A 21297-nucleotide genomic window follows, 5' to 3' on the forward strand; every position below is an offset into this window, starting at 1 on the left:
TTGTTGTATCCTTTACCTTGGAAGGACATCTAGATTGTTTCTGGCTTTTAACTTTTACAAATAAAGCTGATATGAACAAGTATGTATAGGCTATTATAATAAACATAATTTTCATTTCCATTTTTATATGAACATAAGTTTTGCTTTTTATCTCATTTTATTTTTATTTCTATTCATGAAATAAGTAAACATTGTATGCAAGGATGCTCACTATAGAAAACTTAAAATGACAAAACATTTTTAAAGGGAGGAAAAGCAATCACCAACGTTCTGCAAATGAAAGTCCTGCAAATGAAATCACTATTATGATTTTGGTATTTTTCTTTCTAGTTTTCTTCTAGACACAAGATTTTGATTGCTGTTTACATTGTTATGATTATAATACATAAATGAAATTTTTTATCCTGATTTTTTCTTTACTCTTTTAAAATAATTGTCACAAATAAAATGTAGGAAAACATGCACACACACACACACACACATATATATATATATAAAATATGTTATTTTTTTTAAATTTTATTTTATTTTTAAACTTTACATAATTGTATTAGTTTTGCCAAATATCAAAATGAATCCGCCACAGGTATACATGTGTTCCCCATCCTGAACCCTCCTCCCTCCTCCCTCCCCATTCCATCCCTCTGGGTCGTCCCAGTGCACCAGCCCCAAGCATCCAGTATCGTGCATCGAACCTGGACTGGCGACTCGTTTCATACATGATATTTTACATGTTTCAATGCCATTCTCCCAAATCTTCCCACCCTCTCCCTCTCTCACAGAGTCCATAAGACTGTTCTATACATCTGTGTCTCTTTTGCTGTCTCGTACACAGGGTTATTGTTACCATCTTTCTAAATTCCATATATATGCGTTAGTATATTGTATCGGTGTTTTTCTTTCTGGCTTACTTCACTCTGTATAATAGGCTCCAGTTTCATCCACCTCATTAGAACTGATTCAAATGTATTCTTTTTAATGGCTGAGTAATACTCCATTGTGTATATGTACCATAGCTTTCTGATCCATTCATCTGCTGATGGACATCTAGGTTGCTTCCATGTCCTGGCTATTATAAACAGTGCTGCGATGAACATTGGGGTACACGTATCTCTTTCCCTTCTGGTTTCCTCAGTGTGTATGCCCAGCAGTGGGATTGCTGGATCATAAGGCAGTTCTATTTCCAGTTTTTTAAGGAATCTCCACACTGTTCTCCATAGTGGCTGTACTAGTTTGCATTCCCACCAACAGTGTAAGAGGGTTCCCTTTTCTCCACACCCTCTCCAGCATTTATTACTTGTAGACTTTTGGATCGCAGCCATTCTGACTGGTGTGAAATGGTACCTCATAGTGGTTTTGATTTGCATTTCTCTGATAATGAGTGATGTTGAGCATCTTTTCATGTATTTGTTAGCCATCTGTATGTCTTCTTTGGAGAAATGTCTATTTAGTTCTTTGGCCCATTTTTTGAATGGGTCATTTATTTTTCTGGAGTTGAGCTGTAGGAGTTGCTTGTATATTCTCAAGATCAGTTGTTTGTCAGTTGCTTCATCTGCTATTATCTTCTCCCATTCTGAAGGCTGTCTTTTCACCTTGCTAATAGTTTCCTTTGATGTGCAGAAGCTCTTAAGGTTAATTAGGTCCCATTTGTTTATTTTTGCTTTTATTTCCAATATTCTGGGAGGTGGGTCATAGAGGATCCTGCTGTGATGTATGTCAGAGATTGTTTTGCCTATGTTCTCCTCTAGGAGTTTTATAGTTTCTGGTCTTACGTTTAGATCTTTAATCCATTTTGAGTTTATTTTTGTGTATGGTGTTAGAAAGTGTTCTAGTTTCATTCTTTTACAAGTGGTTGACCAGATTTCCCAGCACCACTTGTTAAATATATAAAACATATGTTTATGTGAAATACAACATAATAGGGAAAGAAATAAGGCTTCTCTCAAACCCGCTACCAAGTGTAAGATACAGTGTGCACTATTACCACTGACACTCTCTGAGGATCTCTTTCTGTTCTCTTTTTTTTTAAGGTGTGTTTTAGGACCTCTTGTCAACCATATTGTTGAAAACAAATGCCATATTTTTTAAGCAAAACTTTAAATGAGGAGAGGCAAGAGGCCCTTTGATTTTCTTCTTAACTCACGGTGTCGAGTAATACGTCTACTTTACTTCCTCCCAATATATTTTCCAAAAAAATCTCACTGGAAGCATCAAAACTTTGTTCCTGTGAGGTTTCTATAATTTAAATTTCTTCTAAGTAAAGGGCCCATTAATCCTAGACTATAGTAGATCTTTATAAAACCAAGGAAAATTAAAACTTTATCTGTGAGTATTTTTCATAATTTGTTATATAGTTAGAGTAGCTGTTCAGTATTTTTTCTACATTATTATTGAGATAATGCTCTAGAATTGTGAATATGGACTTTTCTCAGTATGAATTAGTTTTATTCCATGTACTGCACCAGAAAGCTAATCTTTTGATCATAATTATGTATTGTGAGTACGTGATGTTTGGTTAGTTCCAAGTACTTTATGTTTTAGTCAAGATCACAAAAGCTATGTATTTCAAACTACAGTTATTCCCATTCTAGGGGACTTTGAAATTGAGATTTATGCATATATATCTTTTCTTCTGGGGAAGCCCTGGTGGCTCAGTGGTTAAGAACCCTCCTGTCAATGCAGGAGATGCTGGTTTGATCCCTGGATTAGTAATTTCCCCGTGGAGAAGGAAATGGCAACCAATTTTGGTATTCTTGCCTGGAGAATTCCATGGACAGAGGAGCTTGGTAGGCTACAGTCCATGGGCTCTCAAAAGAGTTAGACACAACTTAGCAACTAAACAGCCACCTCTTTTCTTCTAACATTGGTATCACTCTCAGGTTCTCAGTTATTCCTCAAAAAAACCTGCCATCACGCTATTTATTTAGAGCATAAAATTTAATTCAATATTAAAATATTAATAAGGATTCAAATCACTCTGGAAATAATCAGAAATACCACAAAATTAGTTTTAGGAGGCTATATATAGAGATTCTTATGAACTTGAACCTGTTGTTGTCTGCTGGATATTCAGAAAATTTAATATGGGAAAATGCTTATATAGAGATGTGTGTCAGACACTGCAGAAAGGCAGTGATCTATAGGTAGAAGGGCAAGCTTCCTGACAGTTTTCAGTGAGGCATAGGCATATGTAACAAATTCTGCAGTTTAAGCAATAACGGTTTCAACTGATCTTTGGCCTGCTGATAAACTTAAAATACAATCCTTCCTAGAAAAATGATGCTAAAACAGTGGCATATTGATCAAAGAAATTGATGGCACAGCACACAAGAAAAAAATGGCAAAGAAAATGGTCAAGATGCTCCAAGGTGAAAATCAATCCTCAGATGTAAGCCCTACCAGGGTACTCCAGATGGCCTAGACTTTTCATTCTGAGACTTTTAGGTCACATTATAAATATGTATATAAACATATACATACATATTTAATATTAATGAATAAATTATGTCAACTTTTGGTGGCTCAGATGATAAAGAATCTGCCTCCAATGCACGGGACCCGGGTTCAATCCCTGAGTTGGGAAGATTCCCTGGAGAAGGAAATGGCAACCCACTCAAGTATTCTTGCCTGGAAAATTCTATGGACAGAGGAATTTGGCAGGCTTTAATCCATGGGGTTGCAAAGAGCCGGACATGACTGAATGACTGTCACTTCACTTTTAACCCAAACCCAATAGATGGAGGAGCCTGGTAGGCTGCAGTCCATGGGGTCACTAAGAGTTGGACACGGCTGAGCGACTTCACTTTCACTTTTCACTTTCATGCATTGGAGAAGGAAATGGCAACCCACTCCAGTGTTCTTGCCTGGAGAATCCCAGGGACGGGGAAGCCTGGTGGGCTGCTGTCTCTGGGGTCACACAGAGTTGGATACGACTGAAGCGACTTAGCAGCAGCAGCAGTCTGATTGCTAGAAATTAGTTATTCTCAAAGCACCAGCCCATTGTTGCCAAGAGCTGTTTAAAGGGCTTCTTGTATATATTCAGAATCAGTCTGTCAACAGTGATCACTCTGCAATATCCACACCAGTTTTGTTTCCCCCATTGTGAATCTCACTGGTCCTTTAATTTCCTGCAAAGTCACTGGATGATGCCCAGTTACTACTGGCTTTGCATGACAGATTTCAGATGCTATCCAGACCTCAAGGTAAAGGTTTGTTGTTTTTGTTGTTGTTTTTCCTCCACTCAAAACTACACTTTTGTCTCTAGGAACTGAACCAATTATTTTTAGTTCTAGATTAGTTCACATTTTTCCTGCTAAATCATGACTGCTTCTTACCTGTATGTTTTCTAAGACTCAAAAAAATCAAGAAAACAAGAGAACAACAACAACAACAAAAAAACCCTTTTCCTGGTTCTGCTTATTTCTGGACTTTTCTGTACTAGCCACAGATCCTCAAGTTCAGTTCATGGGACCCAACAGAATAGAAACCAGAGCTATCACTTACTCCATTTGATTGTAACTGACTCTCCTCCACATAGCCCCATATATCATATGTGCATTTGGTCTATATGTTAGTTTATACAAGGAGTTATTTGGGAAGGAAGACTATGGCTTTGTCTACACTCACAGCATCTGGGACCTAGATTAGCAATCTGCTGATTTATCAAGTATTTATCAGAGCATAAGTGAGTGAGAAAACACATACATTTAAGAGTTGGCAATGATGACAGGGGAAGAATATATCTTGGCAGATAACTGATGTAGAAGATACACCTTATTCACATAAGATACTCAGATTTCAGAGAAAAGACCCTAAAGATAAGACTTTGGAAACAGCTGAAGAATGAACATTTTAAGGAGAAGGCAGAGTGCTCTAGAAGAAAGTCTTGGTGGTCTCAAGAACAGAAAAAAGGCAAGTGTGCTAGAGAAGTTTTTCCTGGGCAAGGAGTGAAACCAGATTCAGAAGAGAAGGTCAAGCACCAAGTTATGGTCTAAGGGAAAGAAGAAAAATTGAGTAACTGCCGTCTATAGACCTGTTCTTAAATTGTTAACTTTAAGAGAATGCTGACCAGTAGGAGGCAGGGAAAAGATAATGCTCAAATTTATGAACATTTTTCTTTTTATGAGTTTAAAGATGAAATTCTGAATAATGTACTTATTCTATTTCCATATCAAAATTATTTGTCCCTGCCTCCATTATGATGGGTGGTGAAAACAATTTTCCAAAGTAATGAGTACTGATATGTTTGGGATATAAAAATACACCTCACTTCTAAAAATACCATTATTATGATTATTTTATTATCATTTTATTGGTCAAATTTGAATATATTTTGTATGCCTCGGCCTATATCTAATATATTTCTAATAATAGTTTTTGAAAACTGTCACTGTCATAGGACTTATTTCACAGCTGTGATGTGCTATGTAAGTCCCTCCCTTTGTGATAATTTTGATATGGAAATAGAATAACTGCATTATTCAGAATTTCATTTTTAAATTCACAGAAGAACTTTCATAAACTTGAGTGCACCTATTAAAAATTGTGAGTGAATCAAAGTAAGTCAGGAAGAGGGATTATCACAATCTAAGAAATAAGGAATATCAATGAAATTAATTTTATGACATAATATTTTTCTACATGTTGTCTTTTACTTATCAACCTTATAATGTGTGCTTGTTCTAGAATTGAATTACATTTTTTAAATTCATTTAAGTATTGCTTATATTTGGCAGAAGAATGAGTTGATTTTAAAATGACATTTAAGATTCAGAACAGCACATATAACCTTTTGTGCAATAAAGAGGAAAAATACATATAATATGTATGTTGTATTTATGTTTATGTATATAAGTGATAGAGACATATAAAGGTATCTCTGGAAATATTTTTGAAATGTATAAGTTGTTTCCTCTAGGAAGGGAAATTGAGTAACAGAGTGAGAGGAACATTTTCCCTCTTCCATTTTATACCTTTTTATTATTGACCCATTCAGAAATAATAATAGAATATAAAATTTTGAAAAGGAAAAAAGGACCTGAAGAAGACAAAGGAAGGGAGGAGAGGGGGCAGATGAAAGGAGGGAGGATGTGGAAATAACACATACTGATAAATGAGTACTTGCTGCTTGTGTCGCTGTATTTAAAACCTATGGGTTTTTAGCCCATTTTAAAAATCTTCTGAGTTTGATGAACAAGGTATATGAACAAGCACTGGTGACTCTGAGCTGTGTCACGTTTATGGGTGATTGATGAAGAAGTATAATGAGCAATATAAGTTAGATAGTAATTTATATTAACAGTAACAGTTTCAAATGTTTGAGTTGGCAATAGCTCTCCTGTTTCTTTTGTCCTCAGTGGTTATCTACAAAGCCAAAAGAGATATATTTCCTTGCAATCACTCCTCTGGGGGAAGGAAAAAAAAAAAAATCCCAGTCTCTTATGGACCACATGGCTCCAAGTTGCAACTGTTTTCCTCAAAGTCACAAAAGTCCCATGTCATTGGAATTCCCAGTATTCAGTGCATAGACTTTCTCTTTTTTAGCCTCTCCTCTCCTGAACAATGCAGTGTGCATCCTGGCAGCCTCCAAATTTCTCCTTCCTTTAAGCTTCCTGAGGTTGTCTCTATCGAAAAAGCCTACCTTTCCTAGTATGAACAGCTCCCACCTTATTCACCTTTTATTTTAAAGACGGATTATCTCTTCATTAAAATGTTAACTTTAAAACTGAAAGATACCACCATGCTCTGTGAAATCAGTGGTGGGTCAAAAATGATCTCCTCCCTGCAATCACACCTTTAGCTCACAAACCTCTCTCATATATAAACTCAACATTGGTGGCAAATTGTAATAGAATGAAAACTTTCACTATCTGTCATCCGTACTTACAGTGTATTTGTCTTCCTGAAAAGAGCTTTCCAAGATTAATGAGCACCAAATATAAGGATTAGATATGTTGATAGTTGTTCAAATTGTTTAACCCAATGGCTACAACTTGCTAAGTTAACTTTTATATATTGGCTGGAGAGGGGTGGGTGGTGATAGACAATTTTCCAAAATAATGAGTCCTGAGATGTTTTGGATGTAAAAAGACACCACATTCCTAAAAATACCATTTTTATTATCATTTTTTGGGTCGAATTTAAATATATATTTTATATTATGTTTCAGCCTATCTAGTTTATTTCTCATAATTGTTTTTGAAAGCTATCATCATAATAGGACTTATTTCACAGAAGAAGGGACTTATGTAGTGTACCATAGCCATCTATCAGTGATAAGCATGACACATCTGAGTCACCACTGCTTGTTCATATACCTTCTTCAATTGCCCTGGTTGCCATACCCTCCACCCTCGAGAAAATGGTCATTTCTATAACCAAGCCCCAGACTACCAGGCTTTTCAAACTTCAGCTCTCAACCTGCCTCTGTTCATTGCTTCCCACCTCCACCACACACACACACACACACACACACACACATCATTACAAATAGGTATGTACTATGCATTAAACAACTTGAGAGATTTAAAACCTGTTATTCTAATATCAAGTATCTCTTACAAACCTTAGTAAGCACAGAGTCACTTGTTATCTAACGCAGACTTTTATGACTACTGTCAGAGATAATCTCATAGTTCTAGGTAAGGAAATGGCATTTTCTAAAAGTTCTCCTGAAAAGTGATTCTGGTATAGGTAGTCTCAGAATCACACTTGGAGAAACTCTGGTATAAAGGAACCTCAGTTACAAAGTCTAGGCATACAGAGGCAAGAAGTTACCAATTCACAGTTTCAAATGTTTGAGTTGGCAATAGCTCTTCTGCTTCTTTTGTCCTCAGTGGTCATCTACAAAGCCAAAAGAGATATATTTCCTTGCAATCACTCCTCTGGGGGGAAAAAAATATCCCAATCTCTTATGGACCACATGGCTCCAAGTTGCAACCGTTTTCCTCAAAGTCACAAAAGTCCCATGTCATTGGAATTTCCAGTATTCAGTGCTTAGACTTTCTCTTTTTTAGCCTTTCCTCTCCTGAACAATGCCGTGTGCATCCTGCTGCTGCTAAGTCGCTTCAGTCATGTCTGACTCTGTGCGACCCCAGAGACGGCAGCCCACCAGGCTCCCCCGTCCCTGGGATTCTCCAGGCAAGAACACTGGAGTGGGTTGCCATTTCCTTCTCCAATGCATGAAAGCGAAAAGTGAAGGTGAAGTCGCTCAGTTGTGCCCAACTCCCAGCGACCCCATGGACTGCAGTCCACCAGGCTCCTCCGCCCATGGGATTTTCCAGGCAAGAGTACTGGAGTGGATCCTAGCAGCCTCCAAATTTCTCCTTCTTTTAAGCTTCCTGAGCTTGTCTCTATCGAAAAAGCCTACTTTTCCTAGTATGAACAGCTCCCACCTTCTTCACCATCTCAACACCCCCAGATTTTTAACATCAAGCATCAGCTCTTTGTGCCATGTACTCACACACTCACAGCTGAGGAGAAACTGTCTACACCCTGGCTTGGGAACCATTGTCTCTTCTCAGACCATGTTTTAGTAGCAAAGAAAAATTTTCAATTATTTTAATATAACAGCTGAAAATGATTTTTTTTAAGTAAAAGAAAAGAAAATATGGTTCTTGGTCAAATACTCTGGTATATACCCTATTAGAATATTATGATTACACACCCACATACTCACGCCCACATTAGAATTTCAAAATGCACATTCACATGTTTTCAGCAAAGTACTGAGGTTTTTAAAAAATCTTTAGTTTTTGCCTAACCAAAATGTATTTCACATGTTTGACAGGTTAACTTTTTTTTTTTCCCCCAGTGTTGAACATTCTATTAGTGGCCTGTAAAACACACTGGCAGATATTTGAAAAATTCTGACAGAGAATAATAGCATGCTCATAGCTGAGCAATACTTCAATGTCTTGGTCATCAGCCAAGAGGGGATATTAAATTTAAATATGAATATGATATTTACAAAATCCTCTGATGATAAATGCAAGACTGTCCAAAACTAAAAGTTCACTTGAATGTGGCAGTTAGAGAGTTATTACTAAGTTAGCCTTAGGGACTTGGTTTGTAGACAGTTGATCAAATTGCATAATTCAGCAATAAAATCAATCAGATGAAATTCAACTTTTGTCTTCTTAATATTGGATTATTTCTGTAGAATGATATCTACTTCTTGGTATGAGTCAGAGTAGAGTTAGAAAGAGATCATATTAGACATTCATAATATGAGGTCCTCTTATATATGAATTTTTTGCACTTTGGAAGAAAAGGTGAGAGGGAGTGGCTTGTTGAGTGCCTATTTGGGTGACAGACAGTGTGTTATACATGGAGGTGCCGAGGGGAAGGATGGTAATTGTTGTTCACTAGCAGCTGTCATAGGAGATGAGATCTAGAAGGAGCCTAGTTTTCAAAGTGCTCCTGTAGCTACTGGCATAGGGAACTATGCCAGTTATGCCTTTATTAGAATGCACATAAGCTCGTCTTTATGGGACTATATTCTGAAATGAAATCAGATTTTCTTTGTAAGCATTTTCTCTTTGGTAGGAGTGTGGGGTGTTATTTGTTTTTTATTTCCGTTTACAACCAGCTGAAGAATAGGTGAATAGCATACGCAACGTATGATCAGAATTTGGGGTGACAGATGTAAAGGGTAAAGCAGCTGACATTGAAATAAAAATAATGGAGATACTGTTGTGGGTAAGACGTGATACTGGAAAGAGATTGAACTTATTTATGGCATCTTTACCAAATTGCTTGGTAAGTCAGTGATACAATTTTATTTGGCTGTTGTGAGAAAATTGTATTTCTTTTAATATAAAAAACTGTTGGCTATGTTTCATGGATTATGCTATTAAATAAAAAAGATTTGAGATATTAAGACATCCTACATCAGGCAGTGTGGAGAGGGGAAAAAAAAAAAACTTGGCATTGGAAACAAAAACAGGAAATAATTTAGCAATATGGTGAATTAACTTGCCCAGGGAACAGGGTAATTTGATAAGCTGTGCTGTCATGGGGGCATGCTGAGCATATGACTTCCTGATGACTGGGAGTTTTTAATTAATTAAAACTAGTGAGAGAGTGAAGCAATGGACATTTCTGTTGACAACAGGAGGGCATTAGATCAGAAGCTCCCAGGGGCCTGTGGCCAACTTCAGAGATTTAGCTGAATAAGGATGACTGAGTCTTTGTGATAAGGCAGGTTAACTAGTTATGTGTGAGGTCGAGCAGCAAGTGAAATCTACTTTAGAGGCTATTTCATAAATGCTACTGGGTTGGAATAAACATGGTTCTGGAGATTTTCAGCCACTTGTGACACTGGCAAAACAAAAAGTCAGGATTAAATATTTTGAGATTATTAATAGTTGTCAGTGTAGAATATTTCCCAAAGTATAGGCTCAGGACAAATAGCCGTCTGGTTCTCATCCTTAACTGAGCTCAACTCTATACTAAGCCCAACTGTAGTATCTTTCAGGCTAGAACGGTTAACAAAGGCCCCATGTATTTGTTATGTGCATGAAGTTCGAGAAGTATATAGACAGAGACTCACATCACTGCAGGTTTTCAGTTGTTTAAATTTTGCTCCTTATTTTTACATTGTGCAGAAAATTGTTTACTCAGTTCATGCAGTTTGACTACTGAAGATTTGTATTTTGGACAAAGGCTTATTGCTCCAGATTCTACCAGTTGCCTACTGAACACTATTACTAACCATGTTAATTGATTATTGGCAGAGGTCACCCCACACCCTTATTAAAAGCTGAAAATGCCAAAGATTCATTCTCTACTTTCAGCTTGATCTGGATAAAGGGAACTGAGAGTTCTAGGGAGTTTCTTCTATAATACAAAGTAAAACTCCTTTTTCTTCCTCCTTTGAATATTTTGTGTAAGTTACGGGGTTTGGTGCTTTGGTCCACATCTTATAGACAGCAGATGAATGTTAAGAGAAGCCAGGGGCCTAAGATGAGTGACTCATATCTAGAAATATCTACTCTAGATTTCTTGTTATATCATATACTAAACTTCTAATGGACATTTTTAATCAGAAATGTGGTATTTGCAACTGAAATCATCTTCGATAATCCAGCCTGTACTCAGTTTATTTCAGATCACCATGGAGAGATGTAATTTTCCTGGTCACATTCTGAGTTAAATTTTTTCTCTTATCTCATGCCACTGTTTCAAATAACAAGTAACACACTCCAAAAGAAAAAAAATGTATTACTTGAATACATTATTCCTATTTCACAGTGCTAATCAGTTACCATGACCATAGATGTGTAATGCAATTGAAAATAGAACTGTTTTTAAAACCTGCATAGTAGCAGAAAATGTATAAATTGAACTGTTTTGTAATAAAAGATATAAGTATTCCAGAGGCTCTTCTGACTCAACAGTAATTCAAACTTAATTCTGACCCAATACAATTAACACTTCTGTCTCCATTTATCATTTCCCCTGTCATCTTAACATACACTGGCATATTAAAAATGTCTTTAAAAGAAACTAATAGGCAAATATTAATATGCAGAGATAAATTATAGAAGAGTTTTGTATTAAACTTTATTACAAATATGAGTCTCATAGTTCACATACCTAACTGCATATTAAAACTTGAGGAGCTTTGAAAAAAAAATTACCACCCACAGAGATTCAGATTTAATTAGCCTGAGGTAGGACCGGTGGATATATTCTCTAAGTTTCTCCATTTGATTTTAATGAACAGTGAAGTATGAGGATCCTTGTACTGACCCTTCTTCAAGGAAGCTATGAGTAGACTGGTCAGAATGGGTGGGTGTATCTCAGAGGAACCTGGGAATGCCCTACTTCTAAGCTAAAGTTTTCAGCCAGGCCTGGGGAGTTGGTTCCTAGATTGGACACAACTGATTCCATCACAGAGGAAAGCAGTGAGGTTGGAGGAGTTCTAGGTTATTTTGATTATTTTTCTCAGAGAAATCTGGAGGTGAGGGGCAGGTGCTATGAGATGTCATCTTGTTGAAGAAAACTCAATAGTCATCAAAGTACCCATGTTTCATATATTTGACTTAACATGGCAAAGATATATAAGTAAAATTTTATCAGCATCAGCAAGAGATCTAAAACTGAAGTAATTAATAATATTGCACAACTTGGGTGCATGCAGGATACCACGTATTTTCTTAATTATAATCCAAAGGGATGTGACACATGCAACCCAAATCGAGCCATATCCATGGTGATAATAACACATTTATTTAGGTGAAAATTAAACAGATGCCAGGCAAGATCTTTTAAAATCATTTGTTATAAAAACATATATATATATATACACACACATATATACATAAAGCACTACCAAATAAATACAAAGATTAATAAATTATTATAAAGCAAACATCCTTGTAACTACCAACCAGGTCAAGAAATAAAATTTTTCCAGCAAGCCCACCCTTGTGGTTCAACACAATCACAAGAAATTCATCCCCACAAAAGAAACTATTAGTCTCATTTTATAACAACCACTTCTTTGCCTTCTTTTACAGTTTTATCAGTCTAGTGTGCTTCCCTGGACATTAAAGTTTAGTGTTATCTGTATTGAAAATTTGATATGCCTCTTTTTTTTCAATTTCAGTTTTACTCTCCATTCCTTTCATTTCCTTACAATTTATCTGCTGATGAAACTGAGCCAATTAATGTTAGAATTTCCCATAGACTAGATTTTACAGATTGAAACTCGTCATCCAGTTTAACATATTGGTGAGTCCTTTGTATTTCCTCATGATTGGCAGCTGGACCCAGAGACATGATTGGACTGAGATTTTGTTGCTTTGACAATGCTACAAGTGGTGTTATATTCTTTAATCAAGAACACAATGTCTGACTCTCTCTCTTTTCATGAAAGCAGATGTTTATACTCAAAGAAAAGATCTGTTAAGAGTTAACAACTTGATGACATTCTAATATTATCATTTTGGTATAATCTATTAGCTGGGAAACCTCTTTAAAGGACTCCTTGCCTCTTCTCTTCTTAGAGTTCAAATAATAGAGATGACATAAATGCCAGGTTTCTCTTTTCTTTACCAGTTTGTAAAATAAAAATCTTCTTCCATATGCAACCAGTTATTTTATGTTATGGTGACCACATGGGTTTAAACTTTTATGCTGCATCTACTTCAATTATTATTATATTTTTAAAGCTCAGGTTGTGTTGTCTTTGTCCAGTGAGGTTTCTTGAAATTGACTCCTAAGTTTTTTTGATGTGACCCTTGAGGTCCGATGGCTCCCTTGCTCTTGAGTGTACCAGCATGTCCTGAGATTGAATGTTTTCTACTGCTGATTAACAAATTACCACATATTTCAAGTCTTAAAATGTCTGTGTTTGTTATCAAACACTTGTGTAGTTCCAAAGTCCATCACTGTGTGGTTCTCTGCTCAGAGTCTCACAAGGCTGAAATTAAAATGTTGGAGGAGCTGCATTATCGGGAGATTCCAGGAAAGAATCTGACTTCAGGCTTATTCAGCTTTTCCAAAGGTCTGATTTCTTCAGGCTGTAGGACTGAACTCCCATTTTTTTGCTGGCCTTTGACTGGTGGTCACTCTTTGCTTCTAGAAACCTTCAAATCCTTTTCACTTGATCCTCTCTCCAGATTCAAGCTAGGAATGGCATGACAAATCTGCCTTGTGTTTTGTGGGGTTTTGGTTTGTTTGCTTGCTTGCTTTTTTCCAGCTTTATTGAGGTATTATTGACAAGTGAAAGATATTTAAATTGTACAGTGTGATGACTTGGTACACATATCCCTTGTGTTTTGATTCTCTGATCTCTTATGCAAGCAACAGAAAACTCGGTGCTTTTGAAGTACTCATGTGATTAGGTCAACTAACCAAGATGCTTTCCATAACTTTTGGACTTTAATTACACCTGCAGATCCTTTCACAGGAATATCTAGATTAGTATTTGGTTGAATAGCCAAGATAAGGAATCTGGGGATATATACATATACACACACACGTATGTGGGTTCGATCCCTGGATCATAAAGATCCCCTGGAGAAGGAAATGGCAAGCCACTCCAGTATGCTTGCCTGGAGAATCCCATGGACAGAGGAGCCTGGCAGGCTACACTCAACAAGATAGCAAAGAGTCAGACACTACCGAAGCGACTGAGCACATACACATATGTGATATATAGTATTAAGGATAATAAGTCTCATGAGTTTATACTGATGTATCTAATTCAAATGAGAGACTCTAGGATTTTTGCTTAATTTCATCTTACTTATGTCTCTATCTCCATTCTTTTAATCAGAATTCTGGTTCTAAAAGACACATGATGAGGAGAGGGAGAGGGTGGGAAGATTTGGGAGAATGGCACTGAAACATGTGTAATATCATGTATGAAACGAGTTGCCAGTCCAGGTTCAATGCACGATACTGGATGCTTGGGGCTGGTGCACTGGGACGACCTAGAGGGATGGAATGGGGAGGGAGGAGGGAGGAGGGTTCAGGATGGGAAGCACATGTATACCTGTGGCGGATTCGTTTTGATGTTTGGCAAAACTAATACAGTGTTTGAGGTTTAAAAATAAAATAAAATTAAAAAAAAAAGTTTCTTATAATCACTCACTGCTTTATATGTCAGCATGTATGTGGCAGTGTACATGTAACTATGCATACCACATGGTACAGCCAAGGCAGTAGCAGTATACAGCCACCGACAAGCTTATTGAAATGCTAATTTTTAAAAATTTAATAGAATATCTTATATATTTTCAGGCCATCAAAAAGTCATATTATGTATATATTTTCAAATCAGATATCAATTGCTACACTCTTTCCTTCTAGTACTTGCTACATCTTGATGTTACCAGAAACTGTATGTTTAACACTCACCACCAGTTTTTATGTAGATGACTCTAGTTCTTTTTACTGAAGACTTTTCTCTAGTAGATTTCTCAGGAGGATTCTTGAAAAAAATATGTCTTGAGTTCTTGCATAATGATAAAAGTTTACGTGTGCCCTTTATAATCAAAAGTCAGTTTTGCTAAGTATTAAGTCCTTTGTCCACTCTTTCTCTTTCCTTTAGTCCTTCTCTTTTCTTTATTATCTTCTGGCATAAAGAGTTGCAATTGAAAAGTCTGATGACAAGCTAATTTTATTTCCTATATGAGTCACTTGCTCTTTTTTGCAAGAGCAAAATGTTCTTTTGACACCTAAAGTAATTTTTTTATATCCAGTAATTTTATTGACTATGTCTTGGTGTTGATCAGTTAAATTAATATTCTTAAGTATGCAGTGTGTTCTTTCATTAAATAGTTTCAAAAAAAACTTTTTAATTCAGAAATGCTTCCTTGAATTACAGTCTTTAATATTAGTTTGATTTCCTTTACTTTTATTTTTTACCTTCAAGGACTTCTATGTTTCCTAAGTTGGAATATATATATATATATATATATATACACACACACACATACACTAAGTCACTTCAGTCGTTTCCAACTCTGTGTGACCCCAGAGATGGCAGCCCACCAGGCTCCCCCGTCCCTGGGATTCTCCAGGCAAGAACACTGGAGTGGGTTGCCATTTCCTTCTCCAAAGCATGAAAGTGAAAAGTGAAAGTGAAGTCGCTCACTCATGTCCGACCCTCAGCAACCCCATGGACTGTAGCCTTCTAGGCTCCTCCATCCATGGGATTTTCCAGGCAAGAGTACTGGAGTGGGGTGCCATTGCCTTCTCCAATATATATATATATATATATATATATATATATATATATTCTGTGTGTAAATATATATATATATATTTACACAAAATACACATGTATATGTGTGTAATATATATACATTTATATGTGTGTGTGTGTATGCCTACACATATATTATATATATATAGACCTATAGAAAATACATGCATATATATTACTTCTATCTCTTTTAATGTTTTCTTTCTTTCATAAAATAAACTTTTCCATCTCTCTGGAAGCATTATTTCTTGTGTTTGATTATTATTATTTTCCTTATAATTTTAATTTTAATATTTGAATTTTTAAAATTTCTGTCTTCCCTGCATTTTGTCATTTCTGACTTTTTGAAATTATTTTAAATATTTTTCCTCATATTTTTAAATAATTTTCCTAATATCTTCTAGTTTATTTGTTCTGTTTGTGGGCATGTCTTCTGATGTGTTTTCATTAACTGTAGAAATGTTATCCTGTTTTTTAATTCTATTTTTCCTATTATAGCTATGTTTAGGATTAGGTATTTATACTTTGTTCTTATTAGTTTTCCTAAACTTTTAAAAGGAGATTTTATTCAAGTTAGCCTTTCTAACTTCACAGTACTCCTTCTTTTCAAGTGTTCACATAGTGTTGAAAATATGACAGCGTGCTTTCTCGACTTACCTGATTCTGTTACCCTTCCCTATTTTTTATCCGGACTTTTTCAAACTCAGGTCAGGTGAATTCACAATAGCGAAATAACTCATGCACTTATTCTAAGAACAGGGGTCTTTTTCTGTTTTGTTTAATGTTGTATACACTGCAGTTAGCACCTGTCACATACATACTCAATAAATATCTGTGAAGATAAGAATAAATGAAAGTACACTACTACATGGGCTTCCCAGGTAGCTCAGCTGGTAAAGAATCTGTCTGCAGTGCAGGAGACCCCGGTTTGATTCTTGCATGGCAACCCACTCCAGTATTCTTGCCTGGAGAAACCCCATGGACAGAGGCGCCTGGGCAGGCTACAGTTCATGGGGTCACAAAGAGTCAGGCATGACTGAGGGGCTAAGCACAGCATAGCATACTACTGCATAAACTTGCCAATCACATCTGCCTTAGTCTGGCATAACAGTTGAATTGATATTTAATCATCATCACATAGATAAAGTTTTAGTTTCTCATCAGTGATGTAGCAACTTCAACCTATTATTACTTTTGGCATCTTTCAGAGATGGCATTAGATTAGGCAAGTTTGGCTACTTTAGTATTTACTCATTCATAACTGTGATAGGTGCTGGTATTGAAGAGTAAAAGTAGAGCCCTTGCCTTTTTTAAGTGTAATGAGAAACACAGGTGATGTGTGTTTTCCTAGAGTGAGTATACTCTCCTTAAGGATGTACATTAAACGTGTGGTCAAACCATTGATTGATTGATTGATTGATTGATAGTGGCAAGAAAGTTATTTCTTTTTTTATGCCGATATCTCAATGCACAACTTGATTTTACATTTCACAGCTGAAGGGAATAAAGAGACACTGAGAGGTGTTCTGGAGGGAAAATCTTGAAGAAAGCCTTGGAGGTAAGAGACAGGGTGCTAAGTTTAAGGGAAACTAAGACTTTGTTTTGGTTTTTAAGTCTCACACTATGTGTTCTGAATAGATACATTCATTTAGCGCGCCTATGACATTCAGTGTAATTTAAGTTAGTGTTTTTGCTGTATTGTTTTTAGTGAAAACAGTTTGGTATTGTCTTAGATTGTTCAGACTGCTATAAAAAATTACCATAGAATGAGTGGCTTATAAACAATATAAATTTATTTCTGACAGAGCTGGAGTCCACAAGTCTGGGATCAGGGTGCCAACACTGTCAGGTTCTGGTGAGTACCCTCCTGGAAGGAAGTTGCCTTCTGCCAATTCTTGGGCTCTTTTTGGTGGAAAGCATACCAGAGAAGCAACTCAGTGGGTGTTTTGGGGTCCATGCTTTGCTGTTCTTTAAAAATTGCATGAAATAGAAACATTAGTACAAAAAGGATTTGTCTGTTGCAAGCCTGTGTAGTTTTTTGTGTTGGTCTGATACTTGTTCTTAGAAGCAGTGGCTTTGGCAGTAGCGTTCAGTGGCCTAGTTGCAATTCCAGATACAATCTTCATGTTTCTTCTCCCCAGGAGCTAGGGCAGTGCCTTCAGTAATCCTGGGAATTATACCTAGGTCTCATTCTTGTGTCTATATTAGCTGATGCATTAAAATATAAGTTGTTTAAAGAAGAAATTGAGTATCCGTGCTTAACATTTTGAATTTTTATAGAAAATTTGAATGCAAGTAGTGAAACTCAGTACAGATTAAACACAGCTGTCCAGATGTCTGAGTTATCAAAAGACTTCATAAGTAAGCAGTTCTTTATAAAAATGAGCTTTTTTGTTCAATTCCTGTAGCAGAGTCCACATTTATTTGTATAGAAAAATTCCATTCCACAAATAGAGTAGGGGTAGAAATTAAGGAACATTTTAATACATGGATCACTTTTTTCTGAGTCTAGAAAAAGTAAGCAGAGTCCAAGCGACTTATGGTAATGACTGGGGTAGATCTACATTAATTTACATTTCTTTCTTGATGTTAAGGTTGGTTTAGCCGTTAAGTTGTGTCCAGCTCTTTGAGTCCCCATGGACAATAGCCCACCTGGCTCCTTTGTCCATGGGATTTTCAAGGCAAGAATACTGAAGTGGATTGCCATTTCCTTCTCCATGATGTTAGATCAGATCAGATCAGATCAGTCACCCAGTCATGTCCAACTGTTTGCGACCCCATGAATCGCAGCACGCCAGGCCTCCCTGTCCAACACCAACTCCCGGAGTTCACTCAGACTCATGTCCATCGAGTCAGTGATGCCATCCAGCCATCTCATCCTCTGTCGTCCCCTTCTCCTCCTGCCCCCAATCCCTACCAGCATTAGAGCCTTTTCCAATGAGTCAACTATTCGCATGAGGTGGCCAAAGTACTGGAGTTTCAGCTTTAGCATCAGTCCTTCCAAAGAAATCCCAGGGCTGATCTCCTTCAGAATGGACTGCTTGGATCTCCTTGCAGTCCAAGGGACTCTCAGGAGTCTTCTCCAACACCACAGTTCAAAAGCATCAATTCTTTGGGGCTCAGCCTTCTTCACAGTCCAACTCTCACATCCATACATGACCAGTGGAAAAACCATAGCCTTGACTAGACGGACCTTTGTTGGCAAAGTAATGTCTCTGCTTTTCAGTATGCTATCTAGGTTGGTCATAACTTTCCTTCCAAGGAGTAAGCGTCTTTTAATTTCATGGCTGCAGTCACCATCTGCAGTGATTTTGGAGCCCCAAAAAATAAAGTTTGACACTGTTTCCACTGTTTCCCCATCTATTTCCCATGAAGTGATGGGACCGGATGCCATGATCTTCGTTTTCTGAATGTTGAGCTTGAAGCCAACTTTTTCACTCTCCACTTTCACTTTCATCAAGAGGCTTTTGAGTTCCTCTTCACTTTCTGCCATAAGGGTGGTGTCATCTGCATATCTGAGGTTATTGATATTTCTCCCTGCAATCTTGATTCCAGCTTGTGTTTCTTCCAGTCCAGCGTTTCTCATGATGTACTCTGCATATAAGTTAAATAAACAGGGTGACAATATACAGCCTTGACGAACTCCTTTTCCTATTTGGAACCAGTCAGTTGTTCCATGTCCAGTTCTAACTGTTGCTTCCTGACCTGCATACAAATTTCTCAAGAGGCAGATCAGGCGGTCTGGTATGCCCATCTCTTTCAGAATTTCCCACAGTTTATTGTGATCCACACAGTCAAAGGCTTTGGCATAGTCAATAAAGCAGAAATAGATGTTTTTCTGGAACTCTCTTGCTTTTTCTATGATCCAGTGGATGTTGGCAATTTGATCTCTGGTTCCTCTGCCTTTTCTAAAACCAGCTTGAACATCAGGAAGTTCATGGTTCACATATTGCTGAAGCCTGGCTTGGAGAATTTTGAGCATTACTTTACTAGTGTGTGAGATGAGTGCAATTGTGCGGTAGTTTGACCATTCTTTGGCATTGCTTTTCTTTGGGATTGGAATGAAAACTGACCTTTTCCAGGAGGGCCTAGAGGAGCTATCCCATGATGAAGGTCAGGAAGGGTGGCGGTGAGGAGATACCCCTCGTCCAAGGTAAGGAGCAATGGCTGCACTTTGCTGGAGCAGCCGTGAAGAGATACCCCACGCCCAAGGTAAGAGAAACCCAAGTAAGACGGGAGATGTTGCAAGAGGGCATCACAGGGCAAACACACTGAAACCATACTCACAGAAAACTAGTCAATCTAATCACACTAGGACCAGAGCCTTGTCTAACTCAATGAAACTAAGCCATGCCCCTGGGGCAACCCAAGATGGGCGGGTCATGGTGGAGAGATCTGTCAGAATGTGGTCCACTGGAGAAGGGAATGGCAAACCACTTCAGTATTCTTGCCTTGAGAACCCCATGAACAGTATGAAAAGGCAAAATTATAGGATACTGAAAGAGAAACTCCCCAGGTCAGTAGGTGCCCAATATGCTACTGGAGATCAGTGGAGAAATAACTCCAGAAAGAATGAAGGAATGGAGCCAAAGCAAAAAGAATACCCAGCTGTGGATGTGACTGGTGATAGAAGCAAGGTACAATGCTGGAAAGAGCAATATTGCATAGGAACCTGGAATGTCAGGTCCGTGAATCAAGGCAAATTGGAAGTGGTCAAACAAGAGATGGCAAGAGTGTATGTCGACATTCTTGGAATCAGCAAACTGAAATGGACTGGAATGGGTGAATTTAACTCAGTTGACCATTATATCTACTACTGCGGGCAGGAATCCCTCAGAAGACATGGAGTAGCCATCATGGTCAACAAAAGAGTCCGAAATGCAGTACTTGGATGCAATCTCAAAAATGACAGAATTATCTCTGTTCATTTCCAAGGCAAACCATTCAATATCACAGTAATCCAAGTCTATGCCCCAGCCAGTAACGCTGAAGAAGCTGAAGTTGAACGGTTCTATGAAGATCTACAAGACCTTTTAGAACTAACACCCAAAAAAGATGTCCTTTTCATTATAGGGAACTGGAATGCAAAAGTAGGAAGTCAAGAAACACCTGGAGTAACAGGCAAATTTGGCCTCCATGATGTTAAGATTACTCAATATTAAATTCTCTTTTAAAAACCTAAATTCTCTTTTAAAAATCTATATTATTCCTGAAGTTTTCTCTGGTGTCTCTTTCAGAGTTTTAGCCTACTTAAGCATCTTTCACAAAAATACATTTCTAAAATCATAATATTTGATTGTTTATTAGAATGCCAGCAGTTTAATTTACTCAGTCATAGATTTATTCTACTTCATTAGAAAATGGGGGAGAAATGGAAAAATTTCTGGTTATTCCAGCCTTTTTGGTCTACATTTTGAATAATCTGAAGTCCCTCTTCCTCCATGAGTCTATTTACTAAACTGAGAGTGGATTTTATTCCTTCTAGTTCTTTGCAGGAGGCCACAGCAAGCTGAATTCTTATATCAGAATTTTAGAAGTTTGTAACTGAGAGAGCAAAATCTAAAACATTGTTTTAC

General features: G+C 37.2%; 1 long non-coding RNA gene across 1 annotated transcript in view; it reads left to right on the plus strand.

The window, feature by feature from the left end:
* The window catches only part of LOC129659054 (uncharacterized), an 86959-nt gene that overhangs the window by 41865 nt on the left and 23797 nt on the right, over positions 1-21297 (plus strand). Inside the window, exons 2-3 of the long non-coding RNA XR_008717768.1 lie at positions 17216-17279; positions 17527-17576. This is a non-coding gene — a long non-coding RNA (uncharacterized LOC129659054). The remainder of the gene's footprint in view (positions 1-17215; positions 17280-17526; positions 17577-21297) is intronic.

Source organism: Bubalus kerabau, chromosome 8, assembly GCF_029407905.1.
Source record: "Bubalus kerabau isolate K-KA32 ecotype Philippines breed swamp buffalo chromosome 8, PCC_UOA_SB_1v2, whole genome shotgun sequence".
Taxonomy (NCBI): domain Eukaryota; kingdom Metazoa; phylum Chordata; class Mammalia; order Artiodactyla; family Bovidae; genus Bubalus; species Bubalus kerabau.